The 14,204-nt window shown below is 41.8% G+C and overlaps 1 protein-coding gene across 6 annotated transcripts in view; it reads left to right on the top strand.

Annotated features, from left to right (window-relative positions):
• PALM2AKAP2 (PALM2 and AKAP2 fusion) overlaps positions 1 to 14,204 on the top strand; it is a 270,694-nt gene that overhangs the window by 167,132 nt on the left and 89,358 nt on the right. The window contains exon 1 of one of the 6 annotated variants that reach the window (XM_030969385.1): positions 9,223 to 9,301. The exons of the other annotated variants lie outside the window; for them this stretch is intronic. The gene's annotated coding sequence lies outside the window, so the exon portion shown is untranslated. Of the gene's footprint in view, positions 1 to 9,222; positions 9,302 to 14,204 lie in introns of those variants that run through there. 6 annotated transcript variants of the gene reach the window in all.

The following is a 14,204-nucleotide window of genomic DNA, read 5'->3' as shown; positions in this document are numbered from 1 at the left end:
CTTTAGGACCATGAAGAACATCAGCAGTAGGCTGAATTTGTCTTTCATTGCTAATATTTTGGTGTTATACTTATCAGAAGTATAGAACATTAATTTTCTTTTTCATTGGTGTTATAAAATATTATATCACCAAAGAACCTAAGTAAGTCCAGAAATTTATGGGAAAAATCATTAATTTCACAGTGCAGCTGCTTTAAAACAAACAAACAAAAAAACAATTCAAGCAGTTCTAGGATATGCCCCTTCCCCTCATCCTCCCTCTTGTCCTGCTGCCATAAATATGTTGTGGATGAAGACTTTCCATGTAACCCAAAATGGCAGAGGCTTTGATATTTTCAGCATTCTGTATCAGCTTATAATGGAAATGCTTTTTCTGCATAGTACAAGTATATGAAGATTGAGAGGCCAGACAGTAAAAATCCCTGTCATCTGGGATGATTGGGATCTTTCAATGTGTAAGCCTTCTTCCTGACTCTTCAGGCAGTTTTGGATATGTCTCGCTGCTATGCCACCGTGATCAGATACTTCTGAAATTCACTCACAATATGCAGCAAAACACGGAGGCAAGGTACCAGCCAACTTCAAAGAGGAAAATAGTTTATTTTCTGCAACTAATGCCTTCCCCAGCTGGCTCCTGCCTGCTCTCATCCCTGCCTTCCCAGGCTGCGCTCTCCATCCCTGGTCCTGTCCAAAGCTTACCTCATGCTGAAGTCAGCAGAGCTGAGCAGGGTGATGGAGAGGAGAACTCATCTGAGTTACTGAACCGCATGTTACAGCACACAGCTAAGAGTTCATTCACAGTTATTTCTGCTAATTGCTCTCAAGTGCATCTTTGTATCATCATGGAGACAGGCAACATTGCTTAGGGAAACCAGAGACTTATCAGTCATTCAAAGTGATCAAATCTTATGTTTGACCCCGGCTTTGTAGTTTTATTTTTGTGACTCTGCATGGAAACTGTCTAAGCTGAGTAACAACACTGTCAAGCTGTGGACCTGTGTAAAACATGCCCCCTTACCTCCATATCCAAAGATAAATAAGATTGCCTGCTCCAACAGTGAGTTAGACATTAAAATGCACATCAGTTTCGTAGTGCAGAGTGGTATTTAATCAGCAGACCTATTATCAGGCTATTATCAGGTTCTCATATCATCTTATTATAGCTCCATTTTGCCTGATTGCACTTCTGATGATCAGAAAACACAGTGAAGCTAAGACCTTAGCTTACTGCAGGCACAGCCAGTCCTTCAGCTGACCATAGGTTTGGTCACTGGGCCTGTTTCCTTTCTAATTCAAGAAAAGGACACATCTTTAGGAAGCTATGATACTTTTTTATTTGAGGTGAAAAAACATATTCTTAGTTATGAGACAAAAATTTCTTCATTGAACTATGATCTGCTTCTTTGAAATATTAACTTGTCTGATTTTCTGTGAACCTTTAGGTAGTCTTGGTTTTCTCAGTCATTTCTAGTGTTGCCATCCACTATGCAGCAGACGACACACGACACATTCCAGTTGGAGGCATTTAACACCTTTGCAACAGCAGTAGAAGGAATAAGCATCCAGCTTTTCTCTTGCGAGGGCCTGGTAAAGTGTGTTGAGAAGGCAGTTTAACTGCTGAAGATTAGCACTTCAATGTGCAAAACTCAGAAGATTGAAAGATCGAGAATTTGCAGGACCATTCCCTAAGACTGTAGCAACATAAAGGTGAAAATATTAGGAGTATGGGAAGAGGGTCCTGATGTTCTGTGTAGTAGGGATTTCAGTCACTGGAGGCTGACAATTCCCCATGCAGGAGTAAAAGCAAAGGCAGAAGGATTTCTCTTCTTCATTATAGTCAGAGCGCATCTGTGGTAATGCTCCAGGAAAAAATGTCATGACAAAATATGCCTTTCTCTATTTAGTTCATGCTTGGAACAGAAGTAACTACTGCACTGGCTTTGCCTAGCAATTAGATGTACAGAATTTAAGAAAACTGACCTGTTTTGGAGGCTGCTACTTGTGAGCTGAAAAGGCTAGGAGCATTGCGATATGAGCAGTAAAGTTTAAATGTTATTGTTTCTAATAATTATAGAAGTTGCTTAGTGTAGTATTAGTCATCAGCTTTTGATTGTATTTTTCCTTTCCTGGTTAAAGTTTTAAGTAATGTCCTTTTCTGCTCATCACATTTTCTTGTCCCAGACACTAATAGTTCCTCAAATTCCATTAACATTTCTTTCAAAATCCACCTTGTCTCTCTCCACATATTCATTTGAAGAGCATTTTTTGCTATTACTACAATCTATTCTAATCAGGCTTCCTTTCCAATTTCTACTTTCTACTGAAATCCACACAGGAGTTACAAAACATATTTTTCACTCTTTCTCTAACATACTTTTCACTCTTTCTCTCTCACTAGATTTCTTCACAAGATCTACACAGGCCTATTGAAAGCATCTGATTACATTATCTTCCTATTTTTTCTCTGGTGCAAGTCTCAGGTTCCCACCCCACTTATTTTCTGCTAATGCTCAATTTCTGCTAATTGTTCCTCTTGTTTGCTGTCACTTTTACTTTAGTCTGCTCTCCTGTATCTCCCACAGTTGCTTATCTCTCTTATCAGACTCTTTTTCCTGGGGTGACTCCGGCCCCAGTTTTTCCTGCAGGGGCAGGAGAGGTCTCTGCACATCAGCACCCATTATTGCCTGCATTTTGATAACATCATGGGCCAGATAAGAAATCACTATGTTGAATGAGATAAACTTACTGAAGGAAAGCCTGTCTCAAATCCAGGTCTCAGTAAACATTTTGGAACCCTATAAGAGCTATGGCATAAAAAAACTTCCAGCTCCTTCTTCCATCACAGTTTTGATCACTAACGGCAACAAATTATTTGTGTTATCTTTGCTTGAACTACTGGAATTCATAGTTATATTTATAACTCAGTTTTTGCAAATACTACAAAGTTGAATAATCAGTGAAATAACACTATGTATGAGTGTTTATGTGTAGATACTTAAACATTTCTGGACTGTACATTTTGTGAATTGCCTACACAAACAATTTGACCGACTCTACAGTACTTTCTTTTAACTATAGAGCCTAGTGTATTTAAGCTGCTGCAGGACAACACTGCTTTATTCTCTGCAGACAACTTTATTCTTTGTCTTGTTGTTTTTATTGTTCCACTGGTAGTGAATAAAAGGCTGCATCTGTTCCTCAGGAAGGACTTAATCCAAAGCTTATTGAATGCATTGGAAGAGTCTCCACTGGGCTTTGGATCAAGCTCTTTAGTTCACAAACAAATGCTTTTTGTGAGAATATGCTATTCAAGTATTGTATAGAAGAGTTACAGAGGTTCCCTATTTCTAAAATAATGACTGCTCTTTAAATCTTTTTTGCTATGCCCGCTCTATCACAGGAACAATATGCAACTGTACATAATTGTTGCAGTACTGTAGTCCATGTTTATCATGCCCCACCAGTTAATATAAGTGTAGAATATGTAATGCTGTGGTAACAAGTACTGCTATATTGATATGGCTCTTCCTATGGAGACAGTAATTTGAAAAATATATAGAGATTCACTTACTGGCCTGAGGATGATCTGGCTCAATCAAACAAGCTGGACATGGCAAAACATCTTTGAGGATTGCCTTGTATTGGTGTTATTGATGAAGCTGAGTAGAAAGAGGGGTTTGTAGAATAAAAGAGGGATATTACTGAATGGAATTTTTTTCTACCCTTAGGAAAAGGAGCAGACTGAAAAGAGTCACAAAGGGGAAGTCACAATAGGGGAAAGAAACAGGGGCTATTGTGGACACGGGTACAATCAGACAAAGATAAGGCAGGAGGAATCAAAGCAGAAACACTAGCTGAAATAAGACTGTAAAGAACTTTCAATGAAACTTTACAGCTCCAGATTTGCAATGACTGTATTTTCGGCAAGGAGGGAAGATCCATGAGTTGGTTATGCAGTGGAATTCCTGAAAGCTGCAATAAAATAGATTTTTTTCCTTACAATACTACAGGTACTGAATGCTTATTTGGTTTCTTGTGAAGGGAAACTAACAATTCCCGTGCATTGAAGAGAACATGATGCCAGAGAAACTTGCCTGTTTTTTCAACTGCAGATTAGAGTAACCTTTTCACGTGGGTGTAGATGACAGAAACGGTTACTGCTGGGTATTACTACGGTGACAGAGCTGCTTGCAGTAAAACACACTATACTGTGTGGTAAGTGCTTGCAGGGTTGCACACATAGTTTGTACGCTGTTGGTGACTCAGACAGTTTATGGAGCCAATACTAAAACATTACTCACTCAAGGAGTCACATTTAAGCCAATGAGATTACTCATGTAGTGAGTGCCTGATAGAGATCTTGCCAAGCTATTCCACCACATAATAGATGGGTGTAAATGAGCCTGTAAGTCAGGTGAATAACGTCAGAAAGGAATTTTTAAGTTCATTCTGTGTATGAACTTTTTCTATTTGAACTCCTTAACCACAGCTGAGGGCCTATTACGTTTTGCCAGCTCCCACTAACCGGCAGTCCCTATCCTAAAACTCATCAACTCATACAGACAAATAAGGGAAAGGGACTTGCCTTCAGTCACATCACAAGTCAACAGCAATGATAGGAATAGAACGGGGATCTCCAGTCAATTCTGTACCAGCAGCTCCCTGCCTCTGTAATTCACAACATTTAATCCCTGAACTGAATATAAAGCATTTATGAATGTGACCCCTAAATTTCCTACAGCTCTTCTGCTGTCTGGTGGATCTCTGCATTCATTAGCTTTATAAATGCACAGAGAACACACTGAAGTACCATTTTCATCTCACACACATCATTACAAACTGGTGAATTCCCTCATCCAGCTCATCCCCATGTTTTTCTGCAGTCAGAGAAATAACCAGAACCACAAGAAAAGGAAAATTAATCTAATCACAACATTTCTGACAGCCAGTCTGAGACACTTAAAAATCTGCATCCCAAGCAAAACTCATTTTTCATATTCAGTAGAATTCAGTGTGGAGGCTACCATATCAAGCATCACCTTTCACGACTGCCTTTCGTTTAATAAATGTTATAAAAGTGCCTGGCATATTCAGCATCATTACCACTGTATTTTCCTTCCTTTCTTTATTCTGCATTGCTCTCAGCACCTTTTAGAGTTCATAGAGAACATGAATAGTGTGCTGGGCTGTAAAGAGCAACCTGAAAAAATTTATAATAGGAAGAGGTAACCTCTTCAAATTATTCTCCATTTGAAGGTTCACTGCGTAACAACAAAAAATCTGCCTCACTGAAACCAGGCTCTCCAATACTGACAAGGTTCAAAAGCAGAGTAACTCCTCTGTCTCCTGAATAAAGGCAGAGCAGCAGAGACTGATACAGCTTCACGCTTTTCATTCCTTATTTTTCTCTCCTCTCCTCCAAACATCTTTGTCTTTAATTTCCTTCTCTTTATCTCCCCATCCTGAGCTGCCCTGTGTCTCTTCCCCTTTCTAACTCCAGGCACTCTTTGTTGGCAATGGTTCCATCCTCTTTCTGTCCATGGAAGAGCACACATCTGTACAGAGGCAGATTGCAAACTAGGTCAGTTTATATGGCAGAGATAAAAAGAGCAGGAATAAGAGCCTTTTTGTCTAATAACAAGGTCTCACACAAGCACGTGGCCCAGTTGTCAGAGATGTTGAGCATCTGCTGTTGCCACTGACTTCAGTGGCACTAGTCCTCGTGTCTACAGGCTGCAGAAGTAGAAAAGCATCCTCAGTTTTGCAGTCGCCTGCAAGCAGAAGTTCAGATACACAGTTGCAGCTCCTTGATGTTCTCCAAGATGCCACATTAATCTCAGGATCTGCTTTTGTCAGTTTTTCCAACATGTTCAGCACAGTCTTGGGATGTAAATTGGTCAGTCACTGGAGGAGGAATGAGGTGATACTGGGTATAACACCTTTTTAGTTCACAAGCACATAAAATAGGCCTGAAATAGAATGACAAGTGAGGAACTGTCATGTGAGTGTTAAAAATAACTATCTTTCTTGACAAATACTTGGTTAATGCAGCTATCTTTATTTTCTTCCTCCTTTCAGAGTTTTTAGGACAATACCAACTGATCTTGCAATTCATTATTTAGGTAAAGGTATTTTAACATTACAGTAAAAGTAAAGGAAGACTGCACTCTGGCAAAGATTAATTGCTCCTTTCCGCTACCTGCAGCTCTCTGTAATGCTGTAAAAAAATTTCAGAGCATTAACTGCATCAGTCTCATTTGTGATATTGCTTTACGTAATGGAAGAAAATCTGTGCTGCAGTCACACGCATCAGTCCAATCTTGTATGAGTCCAGAAAGCAGGAAAGGGGCAGAAGGTAATTGTTGGAACAAGAAGATAGAGGAAGAGGAGCTCTAAAATTCCCTGTTTGACACTGCAGCATCATTGGTTTCCACAGAGTTTCCTCCACAGTCCACTACTGCCAGTCTCCAAAACATGGGGCCCCTAGGAAGCATTATACTTGACAGTGCTTATTTTAATTATGATTCTGAGGCCTGGAGGGGACTTTTATGCATGGTTCTGAAGGTTTCCACAAGCAAAAATCACTATTTCCCTTCCTCCCTTCCAATAACTGCCTTATTCTATTTCTAGCAGCTGAAGTTCCTAAAAACCAAATAAAGGGCGGTCAGACCTGTGAAACATACAAAAAGGATGCAACCCCCATGCTCCTTTGCCTCTTTCTTCCATATCCCCATTTGGATGGCATGCCTACCCGTGGGAGTACAGACTCTAATGACTGCAGGGCAGGATCAGCAATGCACGTCCATGCACAGGTGCAGCTTTCCTTTGCTCCCTGCCTGTTCTCTGCAAATAGGCTGAATGAGGACGCATTGTGATTCCAGCACCTTATCCTGGAAGGACAGAGGCTAGGAGTCCTGTCTCTGGGCAGATAACTGCATTGCAGACATTCCTGGGGACATTCCTAGATGGTGCAGCTGAAACACCCCTGTTCAGAGCTGATCTCTCTTCCTCCTTCCTGTGCCCCATGCTAGTGGCAAGTAAAAAATGTTCATTAAAAAGCCCATCTTTTGTCCAGAGAATTTACAGCAAAGTCTGAGAAAGAGAAAACAGATGGTTGCCAGTAGGGAGAATGACAGACAGTTCCCTGGTCAAAGACCTTGATGGGGTTTTGTCTGTACCATACTCTTGCATGTTTTTAGACACATACATTTGCAAAGAGGGTTGTGGCCAGGTGTAGTTGATTATTAGGACAGCTTCTTACTTACAATTATAGCACCAGCTTACATGTCTGCCCTTACATGTGTATGGCTCAGTTTCCTTATTCCATTACCTTTTATTACAAATAATTTTCATTATCACACAGTGTTCAGGTAGCAACCATGCCTCTGTATGAGCATCTATGTCCTTGAGTTCTCAACAGAGAATGCAACAGGTGAATTGTGTGGAAAATGTGACACTAAACTTCAATACAGACTGAAGAGCTAGAGGTTTGCAAACCTCATGCCTGTACTGTCCAAATACAGAGATGCTAATTGGGTTACAACTGAAGGACACTTACTGCAATCTACCTGAGAAGAGTCAACATTGCTGCTGTAAAGTCCTGCCTTAAACAAACCTTTTGGAGGTCTCTGAAAAGGTCAACAAAAACGTGGATAAGGGTGATCTAATTTCCATATCAGACTGGGTGTCTAAAATGCTCTTGACAAAGGCTTTTAAGGAGACTAAGCAGAGAAAACAACAGGAGGGAAAGCCCTGGTATAGTTTGGTAATTGCTTAGAAGATAAAATTCAAAGTGCACGAATAAATCACCAGTTCTCACAATGGAGGGAGGTGCTGGATGGTGTAGAGTTCTGCAAGAGTCATGTTGCAATGTGTGCTGTTCAATGTACTCATGCCTTCCCTGGGAATGGAGTCAAATGGCAAAGTTCATCAAAATGAATTTATTTGGCAGTAATAAGAGGAAAGATTGTGAAGAATTATACCTGGACATTAAGAGACTGACTGTTCAATATCAGAAATCCAATATAGGTGAATATAAAATAACACACATGGACAAACTGTCATTAAAAATGGTGGGCTCTGAGCTGGCATGAGTAAAGTCTCAGGGTTAAGACAGGCCATAGAAACATCACCTCCTGTGCTCAAAAGATCCTCATAAAGTATTATCGAGGAAAAACATCATTGTGCCACAGTATGAATCCGTGCTTTGATCACATCTTAAATCCTGTGCATTTCTTCAACTCAAATTTAGATCTCTTAGATCAGGGTCATGCTCAGGAGTGCATCAAGGACGCTAAGAGGTACAGAACAGTCTGTGGACAAAGGTCCCCGTGAGAGCAACCTACAGCTCTTCAGCCAGGAATTGTAATGATGTACAGAGATTACTGTGGAGATCTACAAACCCATGAGCAGTTCTAAGAGAGGGTTAATTGTTCCCATCTCCAGCTTAAAGAAAAGGTTAGTTGTTCCTCGTCTCCAGCACAGGAGCTGAGGGGATAATTAAGCTGGTATTGAAACCATCTTAAAATAAAAACTAAAAGGCAGAGCTTCTTCACAGGAAGAATAGCAGATCAATGGGAATCCTTGCAAGCATATTTGGGATTCAGGCAACATTGAAGAAGTCCGGGACAGCAGTACTACCTATTTAAAACAAAACAAAACAAAACAACCACAAAAAAACCCAAAAACAACAACAAAAAACCAACAACAAAAACAACAACAACAAAAACCAACAACAACAACAACAAAAAAAACCAACAAAAACCAAACCACACCAATAAAGAAAATCAAACCAAAACCAAGCAAAAAGCAAACAGCCCGAAACCCGCGGCTTGGAAACCCCCGGAGCTGGCGGCGGAGTGAAGCTCCCGCCCTGTGCACTCCCCGGAGGCGAGCCGCGGGGCCGCGTTCCTTTCCTTCTCGACGGGGCTCGGCCCCCCCAGTCCCGGCTCCCTCCCCTCCCGCCCGCCGCGGGCATCGTAACAGGAGAGGCTCGCAGGAGGAGGGTAACCCGAGCGCGACAGGGCGGGGGCCGCGGGGGCGGCCGCGGAGCCGCCGCACGGAGCGCTTCGCCCCACGGGCCGGGACGGGACGGGCGCGACGGGGCGGAGCGGGACGAGGGGGGCGGTGGCTTTGCCCCCCTCTTTCGGCGTCGGCGAAGGGGGCGGGCGAGGAGGAAAGTGGGGAGGAGGAAGAGGAGGAGGAACAGGAGGAGGAGGAAGGGGGACCCTACGTGCCGGGGCCGCGGGCGGAGCTGGCAGCGCACGCTGCGAGCCGGAGGAGCGGGAGCGCTTTGGATAAGGTACCACCGAGCGCCGGGATGCGCGTGTCTGCGCGGCGTCTGTCTGCCTGCCTGCCTGTCTGTCTGTCTGCCTCTGTGTCTGTGTGTGTGTGTGTGAGAGAGAGAGAGAGCGAGAGAGCGCGGCTCCCGGCGCGGAGGGAAGGGAGGCGGCGGTGGCTGCGGCGCCGGCGAGCTGGCCCTCGGCGGGTTTCGAGCGGGAGAGGGGAGAGGGGGATAGGCAGGGCGAGGCGGGGGAGGTGAGGGTCTGTTGGTAGTGGTGCGAGAAGAGGCAGGGGAAAAGCGAGGAGGGAAGATGGAATCGCGGGGAGGGAGAGAGGAGAAGAGGAAAGGAGAATGCAGATGCGCGGAGAGGAAGGGAAGAGGCCAGGAGGAAAGAGGGGATGCCGAAGGGGGACGTTTCTAGCCTTGCCATCGGCAGCCCTGCGCGGCGTGCGCGCCAGCCCCGCGGGATCCCCCGGCGTGCACGGCCCGGGCGGACCGCCGGGAGCTCCGCCGGAGCGGGGGGCCGCGTACAGACCCTCGGGTCCGTGCCCGCATCCCCGCGGTGTCCGCAGGCTGGGGCGGCTCTGCCCCCGCCGGGGTCTCCGCCGCTGTCCTGGGAGACGGGCGGGCTGTGGGCACGGAGGGGGCGTGTGGAGGGGGTTCAGCAAGATCCTGAGAAACCTGTGACGTAATTATTTTTTAATCAGCATGTGTTTTTTATGGCGATCTCAGATTTTCCTGGACTCCCCTTTTTGAACAGAAAATCCTCTGTATCTTTGTTCCAAGTATTTCTATTTTTAGATTCCTCTGTAACAGCAAAGCGAGTTCATGAGTTTTAAGGGGTTTTTTTTTCCTTTTTGTTTGGCCTCTGCTGAGGACCACTGCAGTGTAAACTTCCGAAACACTGGTGTCTCTTTGAAAAAGAGTTATTGAAATTATTACTGAGGTGAGCAGGCCGGCAGCTATTGTGGGTATACCAGTGTTTGAGTTCCTGATGACATTAATCATTAGCCTTAAAGAGCAGTCATCACCCTGAAGTTGGGTTTTTATCTTAAGATGAATTGCCTGTCACGTCCCAGAAGATGTACATTAGGTGCAAGTACCAGCCTGCTGTTAGAAGAGACAGAGCGTATACCCCCAGTTGTGATTTTACCAATGAAATAAACTTGTTGTTTTATTATAAGTGGTGATTAACAGTTCAACGTTGTAATGATATTCTCTGATTCTACCATTGTCTCATAGCTCTGGTATGTCAATTTGTATTCATGCTGTGTAAGTGTTTTGCAGAGGTTTTGCCTATCTGGCAGGGATTTATTTCAATTTCACAATTACGTTTTCTGATCTCAGCAGCCTCAGGAACCCAAAGAAGTTGTGTATGTATATATCGGTATCTGTTATAGTGTGTGAGGTTTTTTTCCGTGAGAAATACAAGTTTTTTCATGTCTTAAGATAACAGTTTTTATGTCTCTGCACATAGCAGAAGTTACAGCTGAAATTGTATTAATTTAAGTGTATTCATTGCAAGCATTTCTGACCACTCAGTGTTAAGTGTTTTTTATTGATTGATCTTCATTTTATATTTGAATGCCAGTTCATTTGCTGCCCTGCCGTAGCCTCTGCCAAAGTAAGTGTTCAGAAATCTAAAATGTTACACACAGATACTGGCTTTTGAGAACCGATCCCTTGTTTTTGTATTAGTTTTCCTAACTGTCCAAAGCGTACAAGTCGCAGGTGAGCTCTTAAGTAAATTAAGCCATATTTATAGATATTTTGTAATAGTGCTGATAAAAAATAGGTCTTGTGGCCACTGATGGTTATTTCTCTTCACTGGATGTGCAGCTTCTGTACAAGGGATGTGTGCAGTCCTTTTAAATTACTCCAAACTCCTGTTGACTTCAGCCACAGTTTTGGCTAAGAACACAGGATTGTATGACTTACAGAGTGAAAAATACAGCCAGCAGAATCCTGAGCAGTTTGATGTATACTTTGATCATAAGATAATTTGATTCATGCCTGGTTTGTCTTGTCTAAACTGCAAAATTCACTTTTGCTACTGGAAACACCTGCTGATTTAGCAACTGCTATTGATACTCCATTTATAGCAAGACAAGAAGAACTACATAAAGCGTCATCCAGAACTGTCCCTATTGTCACTGTTCACAGTGTGATTTTTCTCTTGTTGATGCGCTGCTGTACTGATTCTCAGGCAGTTCTGACTTCAGCTGATGGGCTGTACCTTTATGGCTGTAGGATAAAGAGGGTTGTTCAAGCCACCAAATGGTCTCTTTCTTCTTCCTACCCCCCTTTAAAAAATGAAAAGCTGTGGCAGCTGTCTCTTCAAGCATGCCGGGGCAGATCTTTGTTCTCATGTGCACCCTGTTGCTTGGATGGCTTGGATGGCTAGAGTTCAGCCTGAATTCTGTGTAATTTCGATACAATTTTCATTGCCCATTTCCCATTTTTAGGCGGATTTTTTTATTATTTGTTTCAATGCCAAAACTTAATGAAGGTTCCCTAGGAAATTCTGGACAGATAATTCATTGAGGAAGTCTTTTCCAATACTCCCACCCTCTAGGACCAAGTCCATTGAAGTTGATGTGGATAGGCTTCGCATTCAAATTATGGTGGAAAAAAAAAAAGCTGGCCTGTTAATTGATGATGATGCCAGCTTACCTAAATATTGCATTGGTCCTGTAGAGGAATGTTCTTGAATTGATTGCTGACCCAGACCACTAGAGTGCAGTTCTGTAAAATTAGGCTTAATTTTGAAATATAGCAGCAGCACTGAATGAATGCCAACAGATGTAGTTATAGCTATAATTTATGTTGTTTTCTTTGAGCCATCCAAAGTGGTGCTCTTTGTCTTCTACATCTCCAAAATTTTAAGTCTTATCTTCTGAACTAACTGTAAGACTTTGGCATGCATTGCTCTGGTAAATTAGCAAAGTGCATAATCTCCTATCTGGGATTCTTCTGCTGCTAAAAATGTATTTCACAGTACAGCTTGATAGGGAGGGACCTGGAGAATGATTCTGCTGGTTAGTGTCCAGTGAGGAAACAAACCATGCAGTCTTCCTCTTGGGTTAAGTCAGTTAGGGATAGTTTCCATCTCACCCATCTGACAAGGACAGATGTCCCATTGTAGTTGGTAACATTAACTATCCCATATTATGCCAAATGGAAAAGATTTTTACAGAATCAGATTGGGAATTTGGGGGGTTTTTAAATACCTTATGGTAACCAGTCATCATAGTCATTGAAGTTCACTGCAGGAATCTAGATTATTGATTAAGATGATGGCATCTCAAGGCCCTTCCAGTATTTTCTGTCATCAGTTAAGAGTCATGGTTATTCAGTACTGAAATGTGTAAAAAGCTTAAAAAATACATGTCGCACACAATAACTTTAGGAGATCACATATGTATCTTACTCCATCCCAAAAAACAACTGTGAATCAGCAGTGCCAAAGTTTTTCACCTGTACAACAGAATTCTTGTTTCTTCTTCTCTACATTGGACAGTCTTCGGGACTTTTCCATAATTTTCACTCAAACTCACTAAGTTGAAACTGTAATTTTACCTGCTACTGCAGGCTTGTTTCCCAAGTAATAACATACACAGCGCTTAACTTTTCTGGTATTATGACAGAATTAACAAAAAAGAGGATACATTTTTTTCATATTAAAATTCTGGGTTATCAGCACAAATTGTTGTTCTTACTTTTGGTGGTGAATAACCATCATTAATCCATTATAACTGTAAATCATGCTGTCCTTAATTTTAAAAATAGATTGTTTTATTTAAGTTTATAATTAATGAGAGTTCAAAGTTCACTTTTTGTTTATCTGATGACGGTAAGATACTGGATTTCCAGGAGAAAACTGTATCCTCAGAATAATTCCTCAGAAATGTTACTAAAATACTGTATTGTAACAAGACTCAAGTGTTGTATTGCTCAGTGTGAGACTTATATGCAGTGTAGTGTGAAAGTGAGAGTTTTCCCCAGGTATTATACTGGCAAAGAATTATTTATTTAATCCCTTATTAATAACAGAGAAAAACAATATTGTATTTAAAATAAATCAGATTTCCTCCAAAACATATCTACATCTATTAGAAAGGTTAGGAATATTGCTTTAAAAGACATGCACAAGCTCTGGGGAAAACTTTGGTATGTGCTACTGAATCATGAAAGTGTATCCTGTTCATTTGGGAATCTTCTTCCATCTTTATCTAATTGACTAAAGAGATGAATCATGATCCAGGGGGAAAGAATGCTTCCAAAGCTCTGGATTTTTTTTCTCTAGAATCTGTTGGTTACAGTAATTTCTTTTGGGGCTCTGAGCATCATAATTTTCCTGTTCTCCTGTGTTTCTGGATTTAAAAGGGGAAAAGAGCAGAAAACTGTCTGTATAAATTACTAAATTCACATCACCATATGTACCTCAGAAGGGAAGTGTTCTATGTGTTTTACCAGCTTTATTCTACATGTTTTTGCGTTATTTTATGCAACATCTGTTAGTATAATTCATGCATGAATCAGGAAAAGTTTTTAAGGGTGTAGTGGGTGTAGTACTGGCAGGGAAGGGTGACTTTTATGCATTTCATTTAGTCCCTTTCTAGCCACTAAAGTTGACCACTTCAACAAAATAGTGCAAAAAAGTAATCTCCTGTCATATTAATTTTCAAATACTTTTAAACTGGTGGCACATTAGGATTATACTCACTTAAACACACACACAGACACACACACCCCCCAAAACAAATAAGCAAACAAAACCAACCAAGCAGATAAATAAACACCACCAAACCCACAAACACCACTGCTTCAATCACTGAGTTACTAAGTTGTTATGACTGAGCCTGCATGCAGATGCACCTGAGGACTTATGCAGCTTCCTTCCTAACAGTTCTTCTCAGGG

Source organism: Camarhynchus parvulus, chromosome Z, assembly GCF_901933205.1.
Source record: "Camarhynchus parvulus chromosome Z, STF_HiC, whole genome shotgun sequence".
NCBI lineage: Eukaryota > Metazoa > Chordata > Aves > Passeriformes > Thraupidae > Camarhynchus > Camarhynchus parvulus.
Note: the sequence above shows the minus strand (reverse complement) of the source record. Positions and strands in the feature narration are given on the sequence as shown.